Source organism: Hemicordylus capensis, chromosome 2, assembly GCF_027244095.1.
Source record: "Hemicordylus capensis ecotype Gifberg chromosome 2, rHemCap1.1.pri, whole genome shotgun sequence".
Lineage (NCBI taxonomy): Eukaryota > Metazoa > Chordata > Lepidosauria > Squamata > Cordylidae > Hemicordylus > Hemicordylus capensis.
In genome coordinates this window covers 257,449,072-257,470,686 of record NC_069658.1, presented here as the reverse complement: position 1 = coordinate 257,470,686, position 21,615 = coordinate 257,449,072, and the positions used below count along the sequence as shown (strand labels likewise).

The 21,615-nt window shown below is 46.4% G+C and overlaps 1 long non-coding RNA gene across 1 annotated transcript; it reads left to right on the top strand.

Moving 5' to 3' along the window:
* Positions 1–5,408: 5,408 nt before the first annotated feature.
* LOC128346477 (uncharacterized) lies at positions 5,409–20,039 on the top strand. Its single transcript, XR_008316984.1, has 3 exons — positions 5,409–5,456; positions 7,503–7,611; positions 19,166–20,039. It is a non-coding gene; the product is annotated as an uncharacterized LOC128346477 (long non-coding RNA).
* Positions 20,040–21,615: the final 1,576 nt, after the last annotated feature.

Genomic DNA, 21,615 nt, shown 5'->3' with positions numbered 1-21,615 from the left:
TATGGTGTCCCTCAGGGCTCCAAACTGATTTTAATTGTTAACTGATTTAATGTTTTAAATGATTTTAATTGTAAACCGTCCAGAGATGCAAGTTTTAGGCGGTATAGAAATATTTAAATAAATAAATAAATAAATAAATAAATAAATAAATTTGGTACTATACTACTACTACTACTACTACTACTAAAATTATTATTATTATTATCCTCACAACAACCCTGTGAGGTAGGTTAGGCTGAAAAATATGCGACTGGCCCAGAGTCACCCAGTGAGCTTCATGGCCTTATGTAACTAAGACCAAGTTGCCTCAGTGGCTATCCTTGATGCAACTGGATGAATGTCTCACTAAGCCTGTTTGAACATTCTTTGTTCTCATGTGGGGGAGTATCACTTGTACCTTTGCAAATAGTGGAAAGTTTTTACAACAGCTTAACAGATGACTTGTTGCTAATCCCCTCCCAGCTGGTTGAAGCATAGGTCATTCCTTGAGCAAGAAAAAGGCTAATCTGATTCAAGAATAGAACTGCAAGTTGAGAAGCGTCATATGGGAATCTGTGGGTGAAGACAGACAACATTGTTAGCCAAGTGGGGCTGCTTTGGAAATGCCCTCAGAATGTCCAGACCTCCTTTCCTCCCTACGATCAAACTTCGGGGGGGGGGGGGGACAAACACAAATTTGCAACTGAAGGTGGCTGTGCATAACACTGATTGGCTGGTGACTATGGGGTCACCAGGAACCTCGCTCTAATCTCTGAAGAGGGTTCCCCACTAATTTTTTTTTAACTTTTTTCATAAATAAGGTGGTGAATTAATAGACAGTTAAATATACATATGGCATTATTTTTTAAAAGGTGACAAAAGTCTCCTTGAAACAAAAGAGAGAGGCAAGCCTGACAGAACCACTGTTACTTTTGCTAGTTTCCACATCTTTATACATCATATTTCCATTGTGAAACCAGAGGATTCTGAGTTCACTCTGCACCTCAGGGCCCTGCTAGGAGCAATCATCTGATACTTCTGTTTTCATCCTAAATAAGGTGTGTGTGGGGGCTGAGAGAGGAGACTGCAATGTTTAGATGTCTGCTCCAAAGTCCTGACTCCATGTTTTGCAGTCATTTTAATGAACCAGAATCAAGAGTTCTACTCCAGGTTTTAGTCTCTCCAGAAGCTGGACCTGGACAGGCAATCATAAAGATTCTGACAAGTCTAATTCTGCAGTAGTGTTGGTACTCAAACTGTTTTGGTAAAACAAGTCCTGGCATGGTTTGCATGGGGTCTTATATGGACTATCACAACTAGTGATGGCCCGCTTGAAGCTGGACTCAGAGAAGCCAAACTATTTCCCCCAAAGTTGGAATATAGCTTGGCTTATTTAGAACTTAATTCTGAGTCCAATTTGAACATCTCAGTGATTTCAGAGAGATTGCAGTGGGATCTGATCCTTGCCCAACACCCTGATGAGCTTCCAAGCCCTCTCCCTCCCCTTACCTGGATTGTTACTCCAGGAGTGACAGCAGGGGAATGAAGGAAAGAGGGAAGTTTCTCCCTCCTCCCTTCTGATGTCTGACATATTGCTGTAAGTGCTATCCCTTCTTACTGGTGTTATAGACAGTTAGGACAGGTTTGGGAAAATACTGCATGTACCCAAATAGAAGTCACCTTAAGTGGCAAAGCGGGGAAATGCTTGACTAACAAGCAGAAGGTTGCCGGTTTGAATCCCTGCTGGTACTATATTGGGCAGCAGCGATATAGGAAGATGCTGAAAGGCATCATCTCATACTGCACAGGAGGAGGCAATGGTAAACCCCTCCTGTATTCTACCAAAAACAACCACAGGGCTCTGTGGGCACCAGGAGTCGAAATTGACTTGACGGCACACATTACCTTTACCCAAATAGAAGATGAGGCTATTCCCACAATTGGCCAAAAGTGGACTAAGGGAGCCCAGCCTACTTTGGGGTGATTGTGTGCTGTGATGGGAGCCTCGCAGCTCCTGGCTGCTAACCTCATTAAATCCCCCCCCCCTTAAACAAAGTTAACGGAGTGATCGCTGGTTTTTTGGTTAGTGTGTCACCACGGCATGCGGCAACACATGAGGAGACCCCTGGCCAGGAGGATGCAAGCAGCCTCCTGGGCTCGGCGGTCTCTCCAGGGTGCCCTGCGCACTCATGCAGGGCATCCTGGAACTTCCAAGGGCCGCGTGGCCCCCGATCTCCGCAGCACCTGCTGGCCCCGTGACTTTTTATCATCCTTTTCCCTGCAGACCCGGAAGAAGCTCTTCTCACTGATTGTGAGAAGAGCTTCGATGACTCTGAATTCAAGATGACCCTTTTAAAATAGAGGTTAAATACAGGTTATACCTGTATTTACCCCAAAGACAGAGGACCAGTGTTCCCTCTAAGAGGGATTCCCAGATGTTCTTGACTACCAGAATCCCCAGCTGCAATGGCTTTTGCTTGGAGATTATGGGAATTGTGGCCAACAATATCTGGGAATGCCTCTTAGAGGGAACACTGCAGAGGACTTTGAATTAAAGATCACACACACACCCCCGCCCATTTCTCAATTCAAAAAACTGAAAAAACCCTAGTCTTGGATTATGGTAAATACAGTATGTATCTTTTTTCTTAAGTGGTGAAAACTCATACTGAGTCCATTTCACATTCAGATGGAACTGATGATAACAAGGTTGAACATACAAACTGCCTTATGCTGCGCCATTCTTTATAGCTCAGTATTGGCAACACTGACTGGCAATGACTCTCCAGGGTTCCAAAGAGGAGGCTTTCCCAGCCTGACCCAGAAAAGTTAGGAATTGAATCCAGGAACTTCTGCCTGCAACACAGGTGCTCTGCTGCTGGGCTCTGTGGAAATCATTTCACTTGCTTGACCAAACCAAAGCAATTCTATTAGCTTGAGACTAGAACTGTATGAGCACAAATGCTTTTCAAGGAGAAAATAGGAAAACTAGCTGAGCACTGATTGATTGATTGATTGATTGATTGATTAAATGCCGTCAAATCAGTATCGACCCTTAGCGACCACATAGATAGATTCTCTCCAGGATGATCTGTCTTCAACTTGGCCTTTAATCTCTCTCAGTGGTGCATTCATTGCTGTTGTAATTGAGTCCATCCATCTTGCTGCTGGTCGTCCTCTTCTTCTCTTTCCTTCAACTTTCCCCAGCATTATGGACTTCTCAAGGGAGCTGGATTTTTGCATAATGTGTCCAAAGTATGAGAGTTTGAGCCTGGTCATTTGTGCCTCAAGTGAAAATTCTGGATTGATTTGTTCTATGATCCATTTGTTTGTTTTCCTGGCTGTCCATGGCATCCTCAAAAGTCTTCTCCAGCACCAAAATTCAAAAGCATCAATACTTTTTCTCTCTTGCTTCTTCAAAACACTGCACTTAGACCCCCTCCCAGCTGGGGGTCTACTTGTGAGTAGCTGCGCCGCGGAGTTGCACTGTGGCAACTCACAATTTTGAAAACTGGTGCTTGCTCCGCAAACCTGGTTTAAGGGGAGGGGTAATTAGGTGGGTTAACCGCCTGGAAGCCACCAGGCTTGCCTACGAGCCCGGTGGCTCACATGGTCAGGCGAAATTGGGCTAGGCTCTTCTAGCCCAATTTTGCCTGATCGTCAGAATAACCTCATGGTCTGTCACTGTAACTTCCTTGTTTTCAATGTACATGTGTAAATGTCCAGCTAACTGATTGAAATGTTTAAGCAACTGATACGATGATGTCACTTCCTCTTTTGATAAGACTGTGTTCTGCACTTTTGCAAATGGTCTTTGGAATATGGTCGGGTTTATAAACTGTACTGCCTTTCTTTGACCCTTTTCTAGCTGAAACTGTCTTTGTATCAATAAAGCAATCTACTTGGATTATAATAAACACAGCATGAAAACCACGTTTTCTTCCACAGCTCCAACCCATTCCATAGTGACCTAGATGGACCAAGGTTCTGACTGGGTTTCGTGCAGCTTCATATGTCCATGTCCATGTGAGATAAGGTGGTTCTTCTGATACGAGCACCCCGGTCACATAGTGGTTCCTTTGCTATTCTTCGTGGAAGAAGGAGGAACATAGACAAATATGATGAGAAATACAGGTACAAACAGAAAGCAGGGACATGTTATTCAGTGGTAGAGAACATGCTGTCATGGCTGAGCCACGGGCAATGGTTGCTAGGTGGCTCAGGGCTAGAAGCCAGGACTGGGAAAGCCCAGCAACCAGTCAGGGCTCAGGGATCAAAACTGGTAGCCAAAGCTTAGTAATGTGCCAGAAGTCAAGCCAATCAGGAACAAACAAGACAGTCAGGAACAAACCAGGAGTCACAGGTCAGAAACATACCAGTGGTCTAGCTGAGCAGAACAAACATACTAGCAGCAAAGAGACCTTGAACAGGGGTGTGCATGGGCCGGTCCGGGGCCATGCAAAAGGCCTCCAGACCAGTATGGAATCTGTCCGGTCTGGTGGTCCGGCGGGGGGTGGGAGTGTGTCTTTAAGGGTGGGGGGAGTACTTACCCCCCCGTGCTATTCCCCCACCTCCCGCCGTTGGACTCTTCTAAAGTGTTCTTGGGGTGGCAGAGTTCCTCCCTGCCGCCCCTGCCCCTGTCATTGTCTTCCGTTCCCCATAGCCGAAAAAGCTGGTGCCACGTATGCGCCCGTTGCAGTGCACGCGCGCCCGTCGCCACCGGTGAATGGAAGACAATGGCGGGGGCAGGGGCGGCAGGGAGGAACTCTGCCGCCCCAAGAACACTTTAGAAGAGTCCAGTAACGGGAGGTGGGGGAAGAGCGCGTGCGGGGGGGGGGTTTTAAGTACTACTCCCCCCACCCTTAAAGACACACTCCCCCCAGTGCCGGACCACGCCTCCGTGGTTCCATGCACATCCCTAACCTTGAAACTGAGGGAAGGTCTATTTCAGGCAGGAAGTCTTTTACCCTCTTCCTGTTGGCAGAAAAGCCAATAACAGACTTCACAGGGTGGGGCCAGCATTGGGCTTTGGAACTTGAAAGCTGCTGCAGTACAGTAAGTCAAAACAAGGGGCAATGGTAAGTAGAGGCTGGATTCAGACATAACGGGGAACCGAAGGGAGAGCAGCCAGAGGTCCCCAAACCTGAACGTCTGAATGCGGGAAACCGCAGTTTGGACCCTAACTCAACCTAAGTATTCACTCACCAAACTCCAGTTTGAACCTTCAGGTTGAAGTGAGGTTTGCTGCTCGGGCCTTGGGTTTGCGGAGAATAATCATTTCTGAATTCAGTAATGGAAGCAGCCTTCCCTGGGGCTGGAGTTGAGGGAAGAAAGCCCCTCCCTCTCTCCATTCTGGTTGGCTACCGTGGCTGTCCATCAAACAAAGGAAGAAGCCTGGCAGTCACTTCCCCCTTCTCTCTTCTGCAGTCTTGCAGACAGCAGAGAGGAGGCCAGTGCTTATGCCCAAATTCAGACAGGTAAGTGCGTGGGCTGTGTGTGTGGAACCATGTGTCCATTGGACCCTCGGTTCTGTGTTATGTCTGACTTTGTCCAGAGTCTCAGGTCCAGAGAACTCGGGCACATCGTTTACATGTAAGAGAATCACAGGTTCAATCTGTGGCATCTCTGGTGAGAGGACTGCATACTGCCAGTAGCAGTACAGTTCAGATGGACCATTTTTGACTTCCTTGCTGGATCTTACAAGCCAATATGTAAATTTAGCCTTCATTGTGTATAATTCCTCTTTTTTTTAAAAAAAAACACTTTTAATTTCTAATTTTTCAGTAACAATGGAACAAAATAGTAATAATAGTAGCACCAGCAATTCAATACTATATAACAGTATAAATAACCTACCAGCAAAAACAAACAAAAAACAAACAAAAAGCGAGAACAAAAACAAAGAACTTCAACACCGTTAATATTAAAGAGCACTTACGGAACATCTTCATGTAAACACTAAGAAGACACTGTTATTGTGTAAACATGCTGAGAGCATTGGGGAGGTTGGAGAATGTGAAGAGAGAAAGTGTGTGTGTTGGGGGGCTAGATAAAGTCAACTTCCCTGACCTCTCCCGATGAACACCCATCTCGCCCTGCCTGCACGTTCCTGATCTGGTGGAGGAGGTTTGTTTTTGCAGTCCTTGGACCTTCTGAAGACAAGCCTGCCTGCAGGTTGATTGCTCTCCTGTTCTGTGCCTTCTACATGAGTGCTTGACTGTTTCCACCTGTCCCTGAGGACCAGATATCTCTTGTGAGGGGAGATTTCTGGAGCCCTTGGGAGCATAATTTGGAAGAAGGCATGTCAGCCAAAGGGGACTGGCCTTCAGTGCCGGGCCTTCGGTGTGGGACTGGGGTCTCAGGGAAGTGGGGTTGGAGGTCTGGGTTGAATTTTGTTAGTCCTCCTTTTATTGGGTTGTGCCAGGCCTTTTGTTGTCATGTGTTTGGGTTCTCTTAGACAGGGTGATGTGGGAGGTGTGTCCGGCATCTTTGGGGCAGCTATTACTGTTATGGTGGGGAATAGAAGAATTGGAATTGGCAGAGCAGCTGGTCATTACAGGAGAAGGGAAACCAGTAATTTAGTAACTGTTTCCACTTCCGGCTGCCCTGTCAGCTCTCTGGCCTCAGGGAGCAGTTCCAACTTCCCACAGAACCTAGCCTTGCTCCTCTGCAATGTCAGGTTGGTTCAGAATAAGATTGAAATCATCCATGACATGATCATGGATGAGGGAGCCGACCTGGCCTGTATAACTGAGACCTGGATGGGGGAGGCTAGTGGCCCAGTTTGGGCCCAGCTTCTCTCACCAGGCTACTCTGTTGTGGAGCAGGCTAGGGGAAGTGAGTGGGGGGGGGGGGAATGGAGTGGCTGTGGTCCATAAGAATATAATTTCCCTTACCAGGGTCCCTGTGCAACAGTTCACTTACACTGAGTGGGTATTTCTGAGGTTGGGATCAGGAGGTAGATTGGGGATTCTGTTGGTGTACCGTCCACCCTGCTGCCTAACTGACTTCCTAACTGAGCTGACGGAGCTGGTCTTGGAGTTGGTGTTGGAGTCACCCAGACTTCTAGTGCTGGCGGTCTTCAATATCAATTGTGAGGCAGACTTGTCTGGTGCAGCTCAGGAGTTCATAGAGGCCATGACAACTATGGGCCTATCCCAACTAGTTTCAGGACCAACTCACTTGATTTGGTATTTTGTTTGGATCAGGGGGGTGTTCCATGGGTGGGGGTTCCTGTGGTTACCCCATTGACATGAACAGACCATTACCTGGTTAAGGTTGGTTTCACAGCCACAACCCAGCCCTGCAGGGATGGAGGACCTATTAAGATGGTCCGCCCGAGAAGACTGTTGGACCCAGTAGGATTCCAAAAAGCCTTGGAGGGTTTTAATGTTGGTCCTACCAGTGATTCTGTTGATGCCCCGGTGGGAACCTGAAATAGGGAACTCACCAGGGCAGTAGACATGATCGCTCCTAAGCGTATCTTCTGACCTGCTTTAAAAGTGGCCCCTTGGTATACATAGGCAAGTAAAGAAGCAGCAAGATAGGTGACTGGAGCGCAAGTGGAGGAGAACCCTGCTTGAAATTGACAGGACACAGCATGGAACCCATTTGAAGGTTTATGCGGAAATGGTAAGTGTGGCAAAAAAACAATTCTGGTCTGTGTGCGTTGCTTCTGCAGGTTCACATTCAGCAGAGCCGTCCCAGGTTGTGAGGAGTTTGAGTCAGGCTCCTTCCATTTCAAACCAGTCCCCGGAGACTTTGTTCTGCTGTGATGCTTTTAATGGACAAAATCTCTTGTACTTAGGCCGACTTGGATTCCAATGGTGTTTTTTTTAAAATGTCTTTTTAAACTTGTACACCACCCAGAGCCTTTGGGTGGGGCGGTCTATAAATGTAATACATACATACAACACAAACAATGTTTACATAATAAATATCTAATCATTCTGACCTAGCCCAACTGGATTTAGAATTATCAATAAAATTTCAAAAAAGAATCCATCTTTCCAAAATAGAATATTTGTACTTCAAGTTCAAAGATGCTTTGGTGTGTGCTGAAAATCTGTCTGTATTAAATGGCAGCCCCATATTGAAACATTGCTGATATCAGCAGTAAATGTATTAATTCTTTTTCTAAACTTGAAGCGTTAAGTTCCCCAAAATCATTAAGTAAGACCACTTCTCATTTCTGAGAATTGTGTGTATGTAATAATTGTGAGAACAGGCTATGCAGGTGCAATTGTGTATAATACCACAATTGTGGAAAATTCTCCTCTGGTATTTAGTATGAATCTAGCTGCCTGTAACTCTGAGTGATACTTCCAGTCATCCGAGTGTCTCCCTATTCCCTTCCTGGGCTGTTCCGAGACAGCAAATTAACTTTGCTTCACCACGGGAATGGTGTGTGTGTGTTCTTACATCAGGAGGGATTTACCTAAAGGTTCCTACGGGATATCGAGGTGTGCTCCATACACGATTCGGGTTTCCCCTTGTGCATTGGAGCTTAGCCCGAATTATGCCAGTGCTAAAAAGTTCCACATTTTATGGAGGCTTTTTGGGATATTTTGAAGTACCCTGATGTTCCTTCTGAGATGTATGGAGGGTCCTTAGTGATAGAGAACCTTTTCCTAAAGAATTGTGCCCCACCCCATGTCTTTTCTTTTTTGAATTGCTGGGTGATCTTGCTGAACACTAACTGCCAGAAGAGGGAGCAGTTTACCAAATTATCTTGCTGTTCTTCCACAAGTCTCTCTGCCTGAAGGGGGAAAGAAACAGACACAAATCCATGATAACACCAAACCTAGCAGTAGAGTGCCACCTGGTGGCCCAAGATACAGTGGTGAAAGAAGGCTTTATGGCAAAGAAAAGATGATGTGATTGGTTTGCCGAGTCGCTGGTCTTGCAGAATTTCAAGTCAAGTCCAGGGCCGGGGGGCGGGGGAGGGAATGAAAGAGAAATCATAAAAGGATGCTTGGATACCAATGCAAAGTTTCAGAGTTAGAAGACCTAGGAGAAGAGCGCCACCTGCCTTTTAAACATAGGCTTTGTGTAAATTGTTTATGTGTTCTATTTTGTTGGCGTTGCAAGTCATCGGTCTAGCAGAAGACTCCCTAAAAATAAGATTTTTTGGGGGGGAATGTTTTTTATTTATTTAAATGAAAATTTTTAGAAGATAGATCAATGGTCGGACTCAGTATATGGCAGCTTCCTATGTTCCTATGTTCCACATGTGCAGTAGTTGGTGGTGGGGGAGGTGAGGCATCCCACCTACTCTAGAAAACCATCGGCCAGAACGGACTTGAGAAAGACCCAGGAGCAAATCCCACCCCCAGGTTTCTTTGAATTATTATTACTTCGCTTCTGTGCAGCTAATGATCTGTGGCTTCTATGCAGCTTCTATGCAACTAATGATTAATTGTGTAACCCTGCTATTAAGCCTGCCATCTGAGAATGGCCCTGGCAGATGAAAAATCTGTGCTGAGATCTTCCTTGATTTTTTAAAAAAAGGAATAGGAGCTTAAGCTCTCCACTGCTACCCGCAGTTAATGTAAACGAGCAGTAAGCTGATAAAAAGGAGCTTTTTGGCAACTGAATGCAGCGGAATGCAGCTTCACTACACTTAGGATAGGGGAGAGTTAATACGAGGGAATCATTTCAGTGGTGGAGCCTGACCGCCAGTGGCCCGTGTGTGGCCGCGGCCCCGCTCACCCCGCCCCCTGTGTCTGACGTCAGACGCAGGGGCTAGCCACGCCCCCATGTCTGATGTCAGATGCGGGGGCCTGGTCTGGCTCCTGAATGGAGCCCTGCAGTTCCATTTGGGAGTTGTGTGGGAGTGAGTGAGACCGGCACAGGGCTGGCTGTTTAACTCCCGAAGGGGCCGCTTCCCACTATTTTTGGGTTGCAGTTTGAAGGTTAGGGCGCTGTTCTGGGGCATGGCAGGCTGTTCTGCCATTTTGGTTCATTTTTGACAGTGAAGGCGTTAATAAAAGTGCACTATTGGAAATATTTCAGTGCTGAAAAATTGTTCTCCAGCACTTCTCACTGCTTTTGGGATGCAGCTTGACATTTGTGGGGGGCGGGGTGTGTGTGTGTGTCATTTCAGGCTATCTTTCACCACAAAGGAATTGTGAGGCATTCCTGCTTAACATTTCTGGTTAAGATAGGTGGTCTTCCAGCTCTCCAGAGATGCTTGGACAAGCTCCTGGTCAGATTCAGATGCAGCAGGAGCCCCCATTGTAGACAGATTGAAAGGGCAGTCAGGGAAGTAAATCTGGAAGGAGAGGAGAGGTTCAAATCCTTACACTATCTAGACCAGGGCTGCTCAACTTTGGCCCTCCCTCAGATGTTGGCCTACAACTCCCATAATTCCTGACTATTGGCCACTGTGTCTGGGGATTATGGGAGTTGTAGTCCAAAAGCAGCTGGGGGACCAAAGTTTAGCAGTCCTGATCTAGACCATTTGATCCTGGAACTCCATACTTTAGGTCATTTTGGGTATAGTCGGAGTGGAGAATCAATAGGCTCGCGAACCTGACAAAGCTGTTTGATCCCTCAGAGATTTCTTCCTGCCTCCTAAGGGATGATGCATCTTTGGAACCATGCTTTTAGAAGCACTGGAATTTTAATTTACCATAAAGATCAGAAACTCTGGACTCTTAATCCAAACCAAACTAGAAAAATCCATTGTCTTCTAATAATGAATGCAAAACTAATATAATACCCTATTGTATATGGTGTATCCACCTGCACCTTACCCATCTTAGATTTGCCCATCTGTACGTTCAGCTCAATACCCTAAGGCTAACCCTAATTGCTTCCCCTTTCCCACCCTTCACACCCTCTTTGAATGTCCCACTTCCCATGTGGCATTGTTTTCATCCAAATCAACATCCAGCAGCCATCCAATCTGTGCCAACGGGTCCACTGTGAGGGGTACTACAGGGCCTTCCCCCTCATGGAGGATAGATGGCCATGCCTGTTAGACCAGCTAGAGATTATGGGAGGGGCTACGTTGCCTGTGCTGAGAAGGACCTAGCCTATTTTTGTCCTGTGACAGTTGGGAACCAGGTGGTGAAAGGTAGCTCTTCGCCTCCAAGGCGGCTGCCCAAGATGATCAAAACTGGGAGTAGGAAGAGCGATCTGGATGGAATGAACTCACGCATGGGGTCTTCTCCCGTTCTCCCCATTCTGGCCCATCTCTGCTCATTGGGACCCAAGACCCAGTACTCAGGAATCAATCTAATTCCTGTGCAAGTAAGCCTCCCTCAGCCAGAAGCGGTAGCAAAAAATGACAAATTCCCCACTCTAGCCCTAGTTCTACTCCTACATTCTAATGCTAAGTCTCTCTCTAAGCCTCATCTGCCCACTGCTAAACCTAATCTAGCTTTCCAGAACCCTCCTTAGGTGGGATCAGCTGCTTTGTACCCCCAGGCCCCAATGAAGACAGGACACGCTTAGTTGGAGTAAATAAGGGCCACTTTATTCTTATAGAGAGGTAACAACACTTGCAACGGGGTCCCAATTAACCAGAGTGCGGGTACTCATCTCGCGTGGTGGGCCTTCCTAGGGAAGGGCACCCCAAAGTTGAAAAAAGAAGTTGAAAAAGAAAAAGTTGCCTGGCAGCAAAGAGACTGCCCGTGAGGAGGCTGTTGGGCTAGCTCCTTCCCCCTGCCCCGCTCCTGACTGTCCAGGCCACTGGCCACATGGAGGGGGCCAAGATGGTGCTGGCGTGCCTGCTTCTCAAGCCGGGCGCACAACCCCGCCGCCCCTCCCACCCACCGCTTGGGAGCGGAGGCGGGAAGCAGCATAGAAGAGAGCCTGCCTGGTAGGGTTGTGCGTTTTGTATTTTTTCTGTTTCAATTTGGACCAAATCCGAATCAACCCCATTTTGTTTTTTGTCCAAAATTAAGCCTTCCGAATCACCCCAGTTTTGTTTTGTATCCGAATTAATCCGAATCTGAATCCAAATTAATTCAGATTAAAAAATGGGTCATGTGGTCAAAAGAGTGGGTGTGGGTTATAGTGCCCAATGAGTGGAAGCTACCACAAAAATTTCAAAGGAATTGGGCAAACTGCTGATTTTTGGTTAATTTTTGAAGTTTGTGTGTCTTTCAGATTTTCTCCATAGGGTATGATGGAGGTTTCAGGAAAAGTATAGCTTCACGTGGGGTGGGGGGAAGGTGTGGCCCAGAGTGGAGTGTGGTTGGTGGTAGTTCCAAGTTGGTTCAAGGAAGCTACCACAATTTTTTCATAGGAATTTGGCAAAGGGCTGATTTTTAAAGAATTAATGAAGTTACATGTCTTTCAGATTTTCCTTGTAGGGTATAATGGAGGTTTCTGCAGTCCCATAACTCCACTTGAGGGGCACTGGGGTGGCCCAGAGTAAGTGGCGGTGTAGTGCACATAGGGTGCCAACCACCCACATGGGTTACCAACCCATGAAGTACAGGGTTTTGTTGTTCTAGAGGTGTTCTGAGAGTAGATTCTCTAGTAGTATATGAGAGTGGATTCACGGTTTTTCATTAAAAATCTCATTTGCTACCAGAGAATCTAAACTCAACACCTCAGAAACAACAAAGCCCAGTACCCCAAAGGGTTAGCAATCCAGGGGTTGGTTGGCACCCTCTGTGCACTACACCACTACTCGCTTCGGGCCATCCTAGTGCCCCCCAGGTGGAGTTATGGGGCTGCTGAAACCTCCATTATTCCTTATGGGGGGAAATCTTAAAGATGCGTAAACCTCAAAAATTCCTAAGAAATCAGCCCTTTGCCCTATTTGTAATCTGGGTGCACCACCCTTGGGGCACTGCCACCCAACCTACTGTTTTGCCCCTGAAACCCCACATAAACAGGTTGAAAGAGTGAAGAGAATGATGAACAACAGCAACACTTAATTTTTTGGCACAGTTATTTGAGAATTTAAAACACTCCCTCCCCATGAAACAGTGACCACAGGTCTTTTGAGATAGCAAGATAGACCAATGTGCCAGCATGGTGTAGTGGTTAGAGTGCTGGACTAGGACCGGGGAGACCCGAGTTCAAATCCCCATTCAGCCACGATACTAGCTGGGTGACTCTGGGCCAGTCACTTCTCTCAGCCTAACCTACTTCACAGGGTTGTTGTGAGGAGAAACCTAAGTATGTAGTACACCGCTCTGGGCTCCTTGGAGGAAGAGCGGGATATAAAATGTAAAAAAATAAAATAACAAATAATAACACTGTCTTGGTACTATGGAACAGCTTCAAATGTTCATTTAACTGAAGTGGAGTGAGCTGTCGCCCAAACAAATCAGCCTACTGTTCAAAATTGTTGAGATTTTTCATTACTGCATTTAAGAAAGTGCAAAACCATGGATCATGGTTACAAGAAAGAGAGAAGCAACTAAGATTCCTGGGGATGTCAATAGATTGACAGGTGTATTCCCCACCCCACTCCTTTTGTCTCATGTAGTCCCATGTGGATGACCTGTCCCTACAATGGCAAAAGTTGTGAACCCCTGGCTTAGACATCATGTCCCACCAAATTACATTGTGGCCTAAATTACATTAGACTGCTCAACTTGGGAATCAAAACTTAGACACCACTATAACTCAAAAAAATCAGAAGAAAAACAAAATAACTCTTTAAAAGAGCCCTGAACAAGTCAAGAGATTCTTTTTAAACCTTTGGAAAGAAACACTTGTGTAATTTCAGAACTTTCCTAACCAGCTTCTCGAAAAGCTTCTCCACACCAATTTATAGCATGGCTTTTAGCAAGAGCCTTGGAATTGCATTGAGCTCCCAAAGATATTTGGGTATTTCTGTCTCAAAATGCTGTCTTCCAAATCCCTTTGCAAGGTCAGTTTGCATTTCAATCACACTGAATACAACACTTAACTAAACTATTCATGCTCAACAGTTTTTGCATATCTTATCTTCTGCTAATCACTCAGTGCCTCAGCTGGAGTGGAGAGAGTCAGAGAAGTCAATTTGAATTGCAATGCTTTTCAAAGGAACAAAGCATTCTGTCCGGATACACAGTCATTTTGATTTGGAAACAAAAATCTCTGTTTTTCAATTCTTGATTTTGTTTTGGTTACAAAACCTCCAAAATTGCCATTTTCAGGCACAAAACGTTTTGTACCCGAATCAAAATGCACAAGCCTACTGCCTGGCCTGGCCTCTGGCTCCCAGCTCTGAACAACAACAACAAACTCACTCTAACCTTACCCTGACACCAGCTGTGCTGAGTGTGGGGTGCATCGGGCAGGGCTTCTACATCTCTCTGCTTAGACTTTTCCAGGTGGCCTCAAGGGAGTGGTCAGGAGCTGATGACGCAGCTGGTCTTTTCTGGACTCCTGAAGTTTTCTCTCCTGTTGTTCTCTCAGGTTTTGCTTTTTGCCATGTGGGACTGCATGCAAGAAAAGCAAAAGGCACTGGCGGACGGAGCTCCTGGATTCCAGGACGGGGTTCAAACCCCTGTGGTGTCCTTGCTTGCTTGTTTGCTTGCTTACTTCCTTGCTTTTCTCCAGGGCAGCTAGTGTGTCCTTCCTCTTCTCTTCAGTGCTCTGCTGCCTATGTACCTGTCAGTTCAAGTGGACCAACCAGTGTTCTCTGGAGCAGGGGTTCCCTGATGTTGAGGACTATGGTTCCGATAATCTTCAGCTGCAATGGCCTTTGGCTGGGAATGATGGGAGTTGCAGTCAACAATGTCTGGGAATCCCTGTGACAGGGAACCCCACTGGGGGCGCCATCTTTGCTGGGCTTTCAGGGGACCATCAGCAGATCACGTGGTGGCTGGACAGAACGGCTGAGCTGGAAATGGACCGTCCACGCAGGGAACTACAACAGCATCACCAACATCTTCCTGAACCAGGAAGCTCAAGGGCCGAGCAGAGGCTGGATGGTGGCGCTTGATCCCCAATGGCACCACCATGCTACAAGGACTCTTTCGTGGGGCACCACTGGGGTGGGGGTGTTGTGTTTGCTCTCACGTGGATCCCGGTCATCCATTGGCAGCCATGGCAAGCATGTGACAAGAAGTGCTGCCCCAGCAGGATGAGTGGGTCTGGTACGCCTGCCTGAAGCCAGTTCCACAGGCTCCTCCTGGAGCTGAGGGAGCATGGCGGTGGGGACATCCATCCTGCACAGATTATCTGCACTTCCCCCTCCCAGGGAGAAGAGAGAACTTGCTGTGGTGTCTGCAAGTTTCAAGCAACTGGAGGTGGATGAAGTGCTGTGCTCAGTGCTCGGCTCCTGGAGGCCTGAGGCTGTGATGGAGCTTATGGCATCAATGGGCAAGGATGTGATGGCTGCTGCATGGTCTGCACCAGCGGCTGTCCCATCCCCAAGCCATGGAGAAAACTGCTCCAAGAAGCTTGTCCGAGGAGGAAAGACCAGCCACTGTGCCTGCCTGGGAGAGAACTTGGGTCCCACTTTCCCCTCCAATGCTTCCCCTCCAATGGTGTACCTTCCACAGTGGCGACTGCTTTGGAGATTGCCCTGAAAGTCTGTGTTAAGCAACAGGGAGGGAAACCCTTCCAGGAGCTTTTACAGACAGGGCTGTACCCCGAATCTCCTCCAGAAGAGAGTGTGTGCGTCCACACACCTGCCAAACTTACCCTGAAGTCCATTTGAGATCCTTCAAAGCACACAAACCGGGCTTTGTTTTCCGAATTCTAGCTTATCTCGATGTATTTCTGGGTTTTTTAAATGCTGGTTTCAAGAGTTTTTCTGAAAACTCCAGAGCAAATAGAGAGGGGCGCTGATGTAGAATCATTGTGTTCCTATCCAAGGAGCACTCGCTTGCTCGCTCTCTCCCCATTGGCTAGAAGGAAAACACGGAGGCATGCAATGCGAACCAGCATCACAAGCACACCCGAGAGTAGAGGGGAGGGGCTGCTTCCCTCAAATGCCACGAGTGGCTTCGGTTGGGTGCTCCTGCGCCTGGCCACAGCTTGCTCTGGTGCTCCGGGGGCCAGGGAAGGGGAGCGCTGCCACATGAGCCCCCAGAGTGCACCACACAATTCTTGGGTCCCCCCTCCCCTCTCCCCCCCCCCAAGTGTGTTTGTTGTGGCTGCAAGGTTAGCGCTCACTCTGTTAACCTCATTTAGAGGGAGGGGCATTTAGGCAGGCTGGCTGCCATTGAGCTAGCATCACCCGTGAGCCCAGTGGTTCTCACAATCAATGGGAACTGGGCTGGGCTCCCTTAGCCATCGATTGTGAGAATAGTCCTAATGTGGAATAAGTCCCATTGACCAGTCCCATTAATGGTCAAAACCCTGCTGGTTTAAGACTAGCTATCTCATTTTGGCTCACAAAGTCAGTAAACTGGAGCTGAAGGCCGATGCCTTAACAGACATGCTGTGTGATCAATAATGATGTTGTGCAATGTCACAAGTTGTGTTTACTTCCAACTTGCCCTCCATGCATCCACAACTTTCCTTGCTCTTTGAGGCCGAAATCCGGATGGGGAGGATGGAGTGTGCCTTGCACCAGCAAAGATGCCCCATGTTGCCCTGCTCCTGTATTGTCTTATGAAGCAGCTGAACTATTGCTAGAGGAATTTGTCATTTAAAAATAATAAATAATTTTCTCTAGAAAGATTGGTCACCTTAAGTGGCACAGCGGGGAAATGCTTGACCTACAAGCAGAAGGTTGCCGGTTCAAATCCTTGCTGGTACTATATTGGGCAGCAGCAATATAGGAAGGTGCTGAAAGGCATCATCCCTTACTGTGCAGGAGATGGCAGTGGTCAACCCCTCCTGTATTCTACCAAAAGAAAACTACAGGGCTCTGTGGGCACCAGGAGTTGAAATCAACTTGATAGCACACTTTACTTTACCTTTAGAAAGAGCAGGCAAAGTTCAGATTTTGGGGTGCATTGCAGGCTTCTATTAATGTATCTAAATGTTTTTCCTGTCATGCAGATTTTCTTTTTGTTGTGGATAAATGTTTTGCTAAGGATCATTTTTTAATACTGTAGCTTGGTGTAAAACTGCTAAGGAAATAGTTTTTTACAATTAAAAAATCCATTTTTCCCCCTCCAGCTACTCCTAATTGTATTCACAGAAGCAGCAGATGATGATTCAAAGAGAAAGACAGCGGGGTGGGGTGAGGGAATCAAACCCCAGGTGGGTTAAAAGCCTGCTGGAATTTTAAAAAAGCACCTCTAACCAATGATGGAATATCCACCAGGGAAGGGGCCAGGTGCAGGTGCAGTGATAACATGTGAGCGTGGGGGAAAGGAAGTATAAAAGGGGTCTAAGTGAATTTCTGGTGTGGGGTGTGAATCTAACCCTACACATTATATTTCTGAAATCAAACAATGGTGTATTTCACATTAGTGGTCCCATCCCAAACATCAGGAGTCTATGGGGAATGGCTATTTGCATGTAATGATTTTTTAATGGAGTGAGATGCACAACTCAAATGCCCCCAGAGGGCTGGAACCAACCATGTCTTGGTATTTGAGGGCCAAGGTCAATTTTCCAGGCATTATTATATTAAAATGAATTAACAATACTCCTTAAAGCAATTATCAGCTACTTGTAGATCTCCTGCCACCTCATCAAGGGACCCACAATTTTAACCAAGAATAGTAGCCAGAAAATAGGCCCTGTCCCTCCTCAGTCAGTGGGGCACTTGAAGTACACGCCCACCCCAAACAAAAGCCAAGCCAACTCTCACTAGATAGCTGTTGTTTTCAGGCTGCAATCCTACACATGCTTTCTTGGGAATATGCCTCACTGGATACAGTGTGGGACATATTTCAGAGTAAACCTGCATAGGATGGTGCTGTAAGATTGCTTCTGGAGAGGGTGGGCCCCCTTGGGGAAGAGGGAACGCCCTTCTGGTGTGCACTCTGTGTCACCCTGAAGCAGCAGCAACTGGCTCATTTGCTTGTCAATCCGTCACTGTCACATGCATCTCAGCTGGCCTCAAGCACTCAACGGCACTGAGCCCTTGCTGCTCATCCGTGGGACAAGCCAAGGGCTCTTAATGGTTCCTGCTATTGCTGCAGGATATTCCTACCTAGGGGCTAGCCAAAAAGTCTCTGTGGCCTGGATTCAGCCCTGAGGCCTTCTGTTGTGCAGGCTTGATAGAGAGAGATTGATGGTAATAAAGAAAGTATGTGAAGAGTGTGTCCCTTGTAAGTAACCACGGGGCTTCAGCATTGGAACAACGGGGACAAGCTAGGAGTTCTTGCCTACATTGTCTCCCTGTGGATCTTGATGGAGATCCACCAAGTGGATCTCCTGGGGTAGGGAATTCATGCCCTGTGCATTGCAACAGAGAATACCTTCTCATGCATCTCTTTTAACCACACTTCCTATCGAAGCAGAATTGTAAAACCATTACTGTTCGCATTCACTCCAATGGGCTCTAAGCAAGAGACCTTCCCAGTTGACTGTGTTCCATGGCACATGACAATTGTGTAGGGTGCCATTTGGATCTTCTGCATCAGGTGCCAAAATTGGTTGGGCCAGTGCTCGTAGTGGGACACTTCTCATGAGAGTCCAAGCAATGAGTCCAATCCAGTAACATTTGCCACAATTTTCAGTGCCATTGTTTTCAGTATTGGAGGGTGAGCACTTGTTTATCTCCCTTTCATTGAAATTGAGAGGATATATTAGTGTTTATGTTTGAAGTCTTTTTTGAATGCTTATGAATTCCATGGAACATAATGGTGCTTGGGGTGATTTGTGCTCATTGGAATAAAAGGTAATTGTAAATCTCCATGATATGAATATGCATGGATCTGTTCAGCACATGTCACTAATGAACTACTATGGAAGGGGGAATGGATACTGAATGGATACTCTGTTTACCAATAGAGATGTTTATTTATTACCAGAGTAAAGAAAAGACATAGAGTGCATTTGGATGCACATTTAATTTTTTTCCACATCTTGCACACCTCTAGCAATTAAGATGACAGATTAGAACCCCTAAATCACAGGTTTGCTCAAAGAGGATCAACTGAGTGATGGAAAGGGGAAGATTCACTGGATCTTTCTTCAAGGGAAATGGCAGAGACCAGGTTAGAGTGGAGTGACCTGTGGCCTTGAGTATCCTTCACTCACACAGATTTCCCAGAAGGCTAGGTACACCAAGGAGGAGGGAAAGTTGTACGATTTCCATTGCACTTGTCAGTGTTGCAACAGGTGGTAACAATAATTGTCTCTTTATTGAATTTTTCAGCGGTGTGACATCTTCTGTGAACAAATGCGTGGTACTGATGGCATCCATATTCCACTCCAAGGAACCTCCCATCTGCTAAGAGAAGGACATTTCTGTGAATCTGGGAGCTCTGGTTTTAGAGGAGAGAGTGATCTCACAGAGAAGCATAAAACCTGTGGGAGGAACAATGACATAACTATTGCTGAAGGTTCCAAAAGTCTCAAGGAAGGGATGCTGGCAGCTAGGTCCAGGATACCATGCATCCAAAGCTTAATGAACCTAAACTTGGAATGCTGAATTCAGCCAGCCTTCCTCCCGGTTAAGTGTCTACAATTACAGCCTTACTCTCTGCACTGCATTACTCTGGTGGCAATAGTTCCCCTAACTGCACCATAAGCTAACTTAGCATCCCCTTTGCTAAGTATGGTCTACCTTAGTTTGTGTTTGGATGGGGGACTACATGTGAGGAGCACTGTAAGATATTCCCCTTGGGGGATGGGGGTCATAGCTCAGTGGAACAGCATCTGTATGCTTGCATGCTGAAGGTCACAGTTACCTTTCTGGCATCTCCAGGTAGGGATGGGAGAGACTCCTGCCTGAATCCTGGGAGAGTCATTGCTAGTCAGTGTAAACACTACTGAGCTAGATGTATCATTGCTCTTATTCAGTACAGGCATTCTCTGACCAACATCTGACTGACAAACACCCTTATTTGCAAACAAAACTTCGGGGCATATTACAATGAGAAAGTCTCCAACATACAAACACCAACCTGCACATACAAACAAGTTGTCACTCTTGGGGACTATATGTGTTCCAAGTTATGAACACCCAAATTACAAACAAACCTTTGGAACCCAACCCATTTGTAAATGGGCTGCCTGTATAAGGCAGCTTCTTGTGTTCCTAGTATACATGTCGCAGCAAAACAAAACAAAACCCTAATGGATAAGGTGTGTACTGGCAGTAACTGACCCAGGGATGATGCTTGATTATTCATTTATTACTCAGAGAGAAAATAAACTTTGTGGGGTATTCAGGTAGAAAAGGTGAGTTTTGTGCTGGAGGTCATTAGAAAGGAATTCAAGATAAAATGTCTAGTATGATAAAACCCGCATACAAATGCATGGTATGGCCACATCTGGGATCCTGTTTTGATTGCTCCATTTCAAAAGGGCATGATAGAGAGCTATAAGTCAGCAATCAAAGGGATCAGTGGGTTGGAGAACTTTCCCTTCTCAGAAAGGTTAAACTTTGGGGCTATTGAGTTAGAAAGAAGATAACTTGGAGGTGGGGATATGCTAGAGGTTGATAATATCAGGCACGGTGTGGACAAAGGGGACAAATAAATGTTTTCCTCCCTCTTTCTTAGTAAAAGATATCAGTAAATGAAAATTATTGGCCATAGAATGGAGGATATATAAAATAAAGTATCTCGTCAAAGAGGATGGAATTCATTCATGGAGTTTTATAGTTTGCTGCCAGAAGACGTGGTGTTGGCAAAGGGACCAGATGGATTTCAAATGCAATTTGACACACTTACTATTAGCCATTAGATTCAAAAGATTCAAAAACCTTAAATTCAAAAGCAGTATAATGGCACAGCAGGGAAATGCTTGACTAACAAGCAGAAGGTTGCTGGTTCGAATCTTCTGAGAGTATGTATTTTAGGGATGTGCCAAAATGTAATTTGGAAGGTGAATCGCGGGGCCTTTAAAAATGAGAGCTTAAACAGCCCCTTTAAAGCAAAGGAGAGCAGGTCCATGCCTGCTCCTCTTCCAATTGCCACCATTGCTGTACTCCCGGCGCTACCCCAAGCTATGCCTGCACACCGTCAGGGCCTCTCCCAGCTGCCTCATATGACACTGGCATGCATATGGCCATCACACATGTGACCATGCAACCATGGCCACTGCAGGGATTCACACAACCATGCTGACCACACAAATGGCCACCGCACATGCGCAGTGGCCATGTGCATGCCTGCATTGTGCAGGGGCAGTTGGGAGATGTCCCTCCACCCCTCAGGCATAGCTGGGGGGGGAACCACACCGGGAGTACAGCAATGGCAGCAATCGGAAGAGGAACAGGCATGGACCTGCTCTCCTCCACTTTAAAGGGGACATTTAAGCCCTCATTTTTGAAGGGAGGTGCCCTGTGATTCAGCTTCCAAATCATGTTTAGACACATCCCTAATTTATATGGGTAGGACGCAGAATTAAAAGGAACATGAACTCAGTGTGCTAGTAGGCTGCAGGAATAAGAGGGGACCCACATGAACCTCCAAAGTACTTGTGGATCAAGTCCATGTTAAGCTTACTCGATTAATGTATTTGGAGCATACCTTTAAAGATGGAAGCTGTGTAACATTCCCCAACTCCTTTAGCAATCTTGCATTCTTGTGGGCGACGCTGACAGAGTACAGCATCTGTTGTTCCACAGTACTTACACAAGACTCCCTGGACTTTGAG